Source organism: Musa acuminata, chromosome BXJ2-1, assembly GCF_036884655.1.
Source record: "Musa acuminata AAA Group cultivar baxijiao chromosome BXJ2-1, Cavendish_Baxijiao_AAA, whole genome shotgun sequence".
Lineage (NCBI taxonomy): Eukaryota > Viridiplantae > Streptophyta > Magnoliopsida > Zingiberales > Musaceae > Musa > Musa acuminata.
The window spans coordinates 26,852,217-26,859,717 of record NC_088338.1 but is presented as its reverse complement, the minus strand read 5'-3'; the positions used below and the strand labels follow the sequence as shown (position 1 = coordinate 26,859,717).

The following is a 7,501-nucleotide window of genomic DNA, read 5'->3' as shown; positions in this document are numbered from 1 at the left end:
CGAAGAGGGGCATCGCAAGTGGAGTAGGTCATTTGACCGAACCACTCTAAAAATCGGCGTAATCTCTGGTTTGCATTTTATTATTGTCATTTACATTACTGCAAATCTTCTTACTGCTTTAGTTCCTTATTACCCTTGCTGCGCAATTTTAAGAATACACTTTCAAGTTAAACTTTTCAAGTTCCGTTCTTATCGTACGAAAGATTTTGTTAAAATCGAAGTTTTAATCCGCTGCACTAATTCACCCCCCTCTTAGTGCCGCTCCGATCCTAACACATCCCAGGGGGTCACCCATCCTAGTACTACTCTCTCTAAATCACGCTTAACTTCGGAGTTCTGATGGGATCCGGTGCTTTAGTGCTGGCATTATCGCACCCTTTTCGTGTGCTTCGTCCCTCGCCTATGTGCACGTCGCGGCCGGCACATAAACGTCCGGAACCTCTTGCCCGTCACGAAACCGTCGGCGCTTTCTCGAACGTTCATGAAATCCCTATTGCAAGCTCTCTCCGAGCCCTAGCCCAACGACCGCCTATCGGTCACGGCAAGCGCGCTTCGAAACCATCGGCACTTTCTAGAACGATCTCGGAATCGCTATTGCGACCCCAATCCGGAAAGCTCTCTCCGAGCCCTACGATACTGACTGCGTAGCGGTCAAGGCAAATTCCGAGCCCCAAAACAATCGTCTCGGAGGTCTACGGGAGATGTTTCGTATCTCAGGACGCAAAAATGAGTGCAACACGAGGACTTCCCAGGGGGTCACCCATCCTAGTTCTACTCTCTCTAAATCATGCTTAACTTTGGATTTCTGATGGGATCCGGTGCTTTAGTGCTGGCATTATCGTACCCTTTTCGCGTGCTTCGTCCCTCGCCGATGTGCACGTCGCGGCCGGCGCATCAACGTCCGGAGCCTATTGCCCGTCACGAAACCGTCGGCGCTTTCTCGAACGTTCAAGAAATCCCTATTGCAAGCTCTCTCCGAGCCCTAGCACAACGACTGTGTATCGGTCACGGCAAGCGCGTGTCGAAACCATCGGCACTTTCTAGAACGATCTCGGAATCGCTATTGCGACCCCAATCCAGAAAGCTCTCTCCGAGCCCCACGATACTGACAGCGTAGCGGTCACGGCAAATTCCGAGCCCCAAAACAATCGTCTCGGAGGTCTACGGGAGATGTTTCGTATCTCGGGACGCAAAAAGGAGTGCAACACGAGGACTTCCCAGGGGGTCACCCATCATAGTACTACTCTCTCTAATTCACGCTTAACTTCGGAGTTCTGATGGGCTCCGGTGCTTTAGTGCTGGCATTATCGCACCCGTTTCGCGTGCTTCGTCCCTCGCCAATGTGCACGTCGCAGCCGGCGCATCAACGTCCGGAGCCTCTTGCCCGTCACGAAACTGTCGGCGCTTTCTCGAACGTTCATGAAATCCCTATTGCAAGCTCTCTCCGAGCCCTAGCCCAACAACTGCGTATCGGTCACGGCAAGTGCGAGTCGAAACCATCGACACTTTCTAGAACGATCTCGGAATCGCTATTGCGACCCCAATCCGGAAAGCTCTCTCCGAGCCCCACGATACTGACTGCGTAGCAGTCACGGCAAATTCCGAGACCCAAAACAATCGTCTCGGAGGTCTACGGGAGATGTTTCATATCTCGGGACGCAAAAAGGAGTGCAACACGAGGACTTCTCAGGGGGTCACCCATCCTAGTACTACTCTCTCTAATTCACGCTTAACTTCGGAGTTCTGATGGGATCCGGTTATTTAGTGCTGGCATTATCGCACCCGTTTCGCGTGCTTCGTCCCTCGCCTATGTGCACGTCGCAGCCGGCGCATCAACGTCCGGAGCCTCTTGCCCGTCACGAAACCTTCGGCGCTTTCTCGAACGTTCACAAAATCCCTATTGCAAGCTCTCTCCGAGCCCTAGCTTAACGACTGCATATCGGTCATGGCAAGCGCGCGTCGAAACCATCGGCACTTTCTAGAACGATCTCGGAATCGCTATTGCGACCCCAATCCGGAAAGCTCTCTCCGAGCCCCACGATACTGACTGCGTAGCGGTCACGGCAAATTCCGAGCCCCAAAACAATCGTCTCGGAGGTCTACGGGAGATGTTTCATAACTCGGGACGCAAAAAGGAGTGCAACACGAGGACTTCCCAGGGGGTCACCCATCCTAGTACTACTCTCTCTAATTCACGCTTAACTTCGGAGTTCTGATGGGATCCGGTTATTTAGTGCTGGCATTATCGCACCCGTTTCGCGTGCTTCGTCCCTCGCCTATGTGCACGTCGCAGCCGGCGCATCAACGTCCGGAGCCTCTTGCCCGTCACGAAACCTTCGGCGCTTTCTCGAACGTTCACGAAATCCCTATTGCAAGCTCTCTCCGAGCCCTAGCCTAACGACTGCATATCGGTCACGGCAAGCGCGCGTCGAAACCATCGGCACTTTCTAGAACGATCTCGGAATCGCTATTGCGACCCCAATCCAGAAAGCTCTCTTCGAGCCCCACGATACTGACTGCGTAGCGGTCACGGCAAATTCCGAGCCCCAAAACAATCGTCTCGGAGGTCTACGGGAGATGTTTCATATCTCGGGACGCAAAAAGGAGTGCAACACGAGGACTTCCCAGGGGGTCAACCATCCTAGTACTACTCTCTCTAATTCACGCTTAACTTCGGAGTTCTGATGGGATCCAGTTATTTAGTGCTGGCATTATCGCACCGGTTTCGCATGCTTCGTCCCTCGCCTATGTGCACGTCGTAGCCGGCGCATCAACGCCCGGAGCCTCTTGCCCGTCACGAAACCTTCGGCGCTTTCTCGAACGTTCACGAAATCCCTATTGCAAGCTCTCTCCGATCCCTAGCCTAACGACTGCATATTGGTCACGGCAAGCGCGCGTCGAAACCATCGGCACTTTCTAGAACGATCTCGGAATCGCTATTGCGACCCCAATCCGGAAAGCTCTCTCCGAGCCCCACGATACTGACTGCGTAGCTGTCACGGCAAATTCCGAGCCCCAAAACAATCATCTCGGAGGTCTACGGGAGATGTTTCATATCTCGGGACGCAAAAAGGACTGCAACACGAGGACTTCTGTTAGGACTCTAGCTTGGAGAGTCCTAATTGAGAGGGACAATCATGTAAAAATGTTAGGACTCTAGCTAGGAGAGTCCTAATTGAGAGGGACATTCTGTTAGGACTCTAGCTAGGAGAGTCCTAATTGTGAGGGGCATTCATGTAGGAGGTTTTTTCTTAGAGAAGAATTAGGAGTTGTAAGGGAATAGGAGTCTTGAGTAGGAGTCCTATTAGGAGTTGGTTAGAAGTAAGAGTCTTAAGTAGGAGTCCTATTAGGAGTTAGGGTTTAGAAGCCCTATAAATAGCCATGTATTCCTTCTCTTTTCTTAAGCAATAGATGAATATTTTCTGCAGCCTTTGAGCAGCAACTTGGAGGGAGGAACCCCTATAGAGTTCCAAGGAAGCCGATCCCCTAAAGAGATCAACCCCAAGTTTAGAATCTGCAAGGGTTCTAACACCTGGTATCAGAGCAGCATTCTTGGCGTCTCGCTGCCCTTCCACAGCCATCCATCAACCCTCTACAACCATCCAAAGCAATTCCCACAATTGCTTAAAAGATCGTCACCGAATTCCACCATCATCTCCACCACCGCGGATCATCCTTTGATCTCCCCGTGAATTGCAACAGGTTCTGGTTTCCTACCTTACTGCTGCTGCAATTTAGTTATCCTTATTCGAAAATCCAAAAAAAAAAAAAAAAAATCGTTCCTATATTGCTACATAAACTTTTCGTCACAAAGTTTTCATCTCTACGACGAAAGATACATTGCAGAATTCCAACCGCATAGCACCATCTGTTTGATCTTGCTACTGTGCTTTTTCTATCCAAATTTCTACGAAATTTTTATGACATCTTTGACACTTCCTAACAGTGGACTTCCCTTTGGTTTCATCAAAAAATTCTCAATATAAACTACTGATCTTTTATGTCCAATCTGCTGCACTTGAATTGCAGAATTCAAGCCGCATAGCACCATCTGTTTGATCTTGCTACTGTGCTTTTTCTATCCAAATTTCTACGAAATTTTTATGACATCTTTGACACTTCCTAACAGTAGATTTCCTTTTGGTTTTATCGAAAAATTCTTAATATAAACTACTGATCTTTTATGTCCAATCTGCTGCACTTGAAAATCTATGCTACAGAAAATTTCAGCTGCATATCGTTGCCTTAACCCATCTATTTGCAATCTTTTTTGAATGAAATTTCTTATACACTTCATAGATCATCTTGGATTCCATCTAAGATTGATCTATTAAGAAATTCATCTCTAAAAACGATTTTATGTTGCTACAAATTTTCATCGTAACCCGCTGAAATTTTTCGACGACAATTCTGCAATTGCAACTTGCACCAATTTCCTTGCTGTTATACTGCCAAGATTTTCTTGATTAAATTAGATATCCTTGCTGTCATATAAACTGTGATTTTGCTATCAATTCCCTCGTCAATTCTCTCAAGTTTTTGGTGGAAATTACGTCGAGAAACCATTGTTTCTTCGACGACAATTCTACTCTTACAAGACAGCACATACTTGCTGCAACTTCCACGGATTTCTGTCAAACCTTTGCTACCATCTACCACAGATCCAAAACTTTCATCCACAGCCCTAAAACTCTACCAAACCACACCCTCAAACTGCACCCAAAACAGTCACAAAACAAGCCTAAATCGTAGCCTACATCCACCGATCCACCAACCCTTTCGACCATCACTTCTCTCAACCTATACATGCCTTTAACCTGACAACAAAAGAGAGATCTTAATATCATAGATTTGGAGGTATATACTATGGCATCTAAGGAGGCAATCGATGCTAAATTCGAAGCCTTGGAGGCGCGAATGGAGGATAAGATTCGGACGCTCTTTACCGAACTCAGATTGGGCCGACTACTAAGCCCGAAAAAATCATATCATGGAGAGAGCTTTGCCCAATCGCACCAGGCCCGAAGAGATGAGTTCCAAGGGAGGGGAGGCTCTATGATCGATCCCAACTATCCACGCATAAGGGTGGACTTCCCTAGATGGGAATAGGGAGACCCGATTGGTTGGATCTTGCACGCGGAGCGATATTTTCGGTACCACAAAACCGCGGATGCATCTATGGTGAAAATTGCAGCTATACATCTTGAAGGGGATGCTATACAGTGGTTTGATTGGTTTGAACATACTTATGGAGTCCTTTCATGGCGACAATTCAAAGAAGGACTGCTGATTCGCTTCAGACCAACCGATTACGAGAATATTGACGAACAACTAGCAAAGATCCGACAAACCTCCACCATTCAGGAGTACCAAACCAGGTTTGAAAGGTTATCTAATCAAACTTGTGATTGGTCTCAAAAACAGCTATTGAAGACCTTCATTGAGGGCTTGAAGCCGGAGATCCGAGGAGAAGTTAAAGCGTGACAACCGTATACGCTTATGGCAGCCATCTCTTTCGCACGACATCAAGAGGAGCAATTAAACCATGAAGCTCGGAGGACTAGGGTCTTGGTAGAACCCTTGCAGATTCTAAACTTGGGGTTGATCTCTTTAGGGGATCGGCCTCCTTGGAACTCTATAGGGGTTCCTCCCTCCAAGTTGCTGCTCAAAGGCTGCAGAAAAGATTCATCTATTCCTTGAGAAAAGAGGAGGAATACATGGCTATTTATAGGGCTTCTAAACCCGAACTCCCAATAGGACTCCTACTTAAGACTCTTACTTCTAACCAACTCCTAATAGGACTCCTACTCAAGACTCCTATTCCCTTACAACTCCTAATTCTTCTCTAAGAAAAAACCTCCTACATGAATGCCCCTCTCAATTAGGACTCTCCTAACTAGAGTCCTAACAGAATGTCCCTCTCAATTAGGACTCTCCTAGCTAGAGTCCTAACAGAATGTCCCTCTCAATTAGGACTCTCCTAGCTAAAGTCCTAACAGTTTTACATGAATGTCCCTCTCAATTAGGACTCTCCTAGCTAGAGTCCTAACATTTTTACATGAATGTCCCTCTCAATTAGGACTCTCCAAGCTAGAGTCCTAACAGACCCGCCCTCTTCAAATCAGCCTTGTCCTCGAGGCTGATGATTCATGAATTCTGGGAATTTGATCTTCAAGTCGTCATAGTTCTCCCAAGTGGCATCTTCTTTTGGTAGGTTCGCCCACTGTATTAGCACTTCATTAGTGGGTCGTCGTCGTCGAGTCACGATCCGTCGATCAATAATGGCACTTGGCTGGGTCTGGAGTTCTCTTTGGGTAGTCATATTTGGTGGGTGGCTTTGGGCTGTCTCCAAGCACCTGTTTAAAACTTCCGGTTGGCTGTTGGTTTGTGGGTGATATGTCGTACTCCTTTTCAATTTAGTACCCTGCATATAGAATAACTTTGTCCAAAATCTGCTATTGAAGATGCAAGTAGAATTTGTCACAAGCACAATGCGTCCCTTATAGTGTAATTCTTTTGAGTCCCAATTGTAATGAGCCATGGGGCTTGGTGCTTCCTCCAATTTTTTTATAATCTTACTAGTATCTGAATCTTCTTGCCATTCCATCTTAATATCCTCAAGGAAGTCGCTGGTCGGAAGTGAAACGGTCGAAACTTCAACTTGCTCGGGTAGCTGCGAAAGCGCATCTGCAAGAACATTCTCTTTCCCCTTTTTGTAAGTTATTTCAAAATCAAATCCAAGAAGTTTTGTTACCCATTTTTGCTGCTCGGGGGAAGATATCTTCTGTTCCAAGAGATATTTTAGGCTTTTATGGTCGGTCTTGATTTGAAAGTATCGCCTGATCAAGTACAATCTCCACCTCGTTGCTGCACGCACAATGGCGAGCATCTCCTTATCATATGTTGACATATTTTGATCGGAGGGAGATAATGCCTTGCTAGTGTATGCGAGTGGTCGACCATCTTGCATGAGAATGACTCCAATTCTGACTCCAGATGTGTCGGCCTCAATAATGAAGGGTCGGTTGAAATCTGGTAGTGTTAGCACCGGCGTCGTCGTCATGGCTGCCTTAAGTTTGTCGAAGGCAGTGGAGGCTCTGTCCAACCATTGGAAGACATTTTTTTCTAGTAAGGAAGTAAGTGGTGGACTGATCTTTCCATAGTTTTTCATGAACTTGCGGTAGTAGCCTGTTAAACCCAGAAAGCCATGTAGCAATTTTATGTTTCTCGAGGTCGGCCAGTTTTGCATTGCTCCAATTTTGAAGGGGTCCACTGCCACACCTTCCTCTGATATGATATGCCCAAGATATTCCACCTTTTGTTGTAGAAAGCAAAAATTCGTGGTTGTTGTGTGTTCAAAAGGTGGTTTTCCGTATGTCTTCTTCGCATGCTCGTATTTGATGATACCCGGATCAAAGGTCCATCTTTGTAAAGATTTGTGCTCCCTTTCATCTAGCAATTCATCTACTATTGGAATAAAGTATTTGTCCTTGATGATTAT

The 7,501-nt window shown here is 46.6% G+C and overlaps 5 pseudogenes; all 5 read right to left on the bottom strand.

Annotated features, from left to right (window-relative positions):
- Positions 1–727: 727 nt before the first annotated feature.
- LOC135599497 (5S ribosomal RNA) lies at positions 728–846 on the bottom strand (annotated as a pseudogene).
- A 350-nt stretch (positions 847–1,196) lies between these two features.
- On the bottom strand, positions 1,197–1,315 carry LOC135602668 (5S ribosomal RNA; annotated as a pseudogene).
- Positions 1,316–1,665: 350 nt separating this feature from the next.
- LOC135603273 (5S ribosomal RNA) lies at positions 1,666–1,784 on the bottom strand (annotated as a pseudogene).
- A 350-nt stretch (positions 1,785–2,134) lies between these two features.
- On the bottom strand, positions 2,135–2,253 carry LOC135603070 (5S ribosomal RNA; annotated as a pseudogene).
- A 350-nt stretch (positions 2,254–2,603) lies between these two features.
- LOC135604546 (5S ribosomal RNA) lies at positions 2,604–2,722 on the bottom strand (annotated as a pseudogene).
- Positions 2,723–7,501: the final 4,779 nt, after the last annotated feature.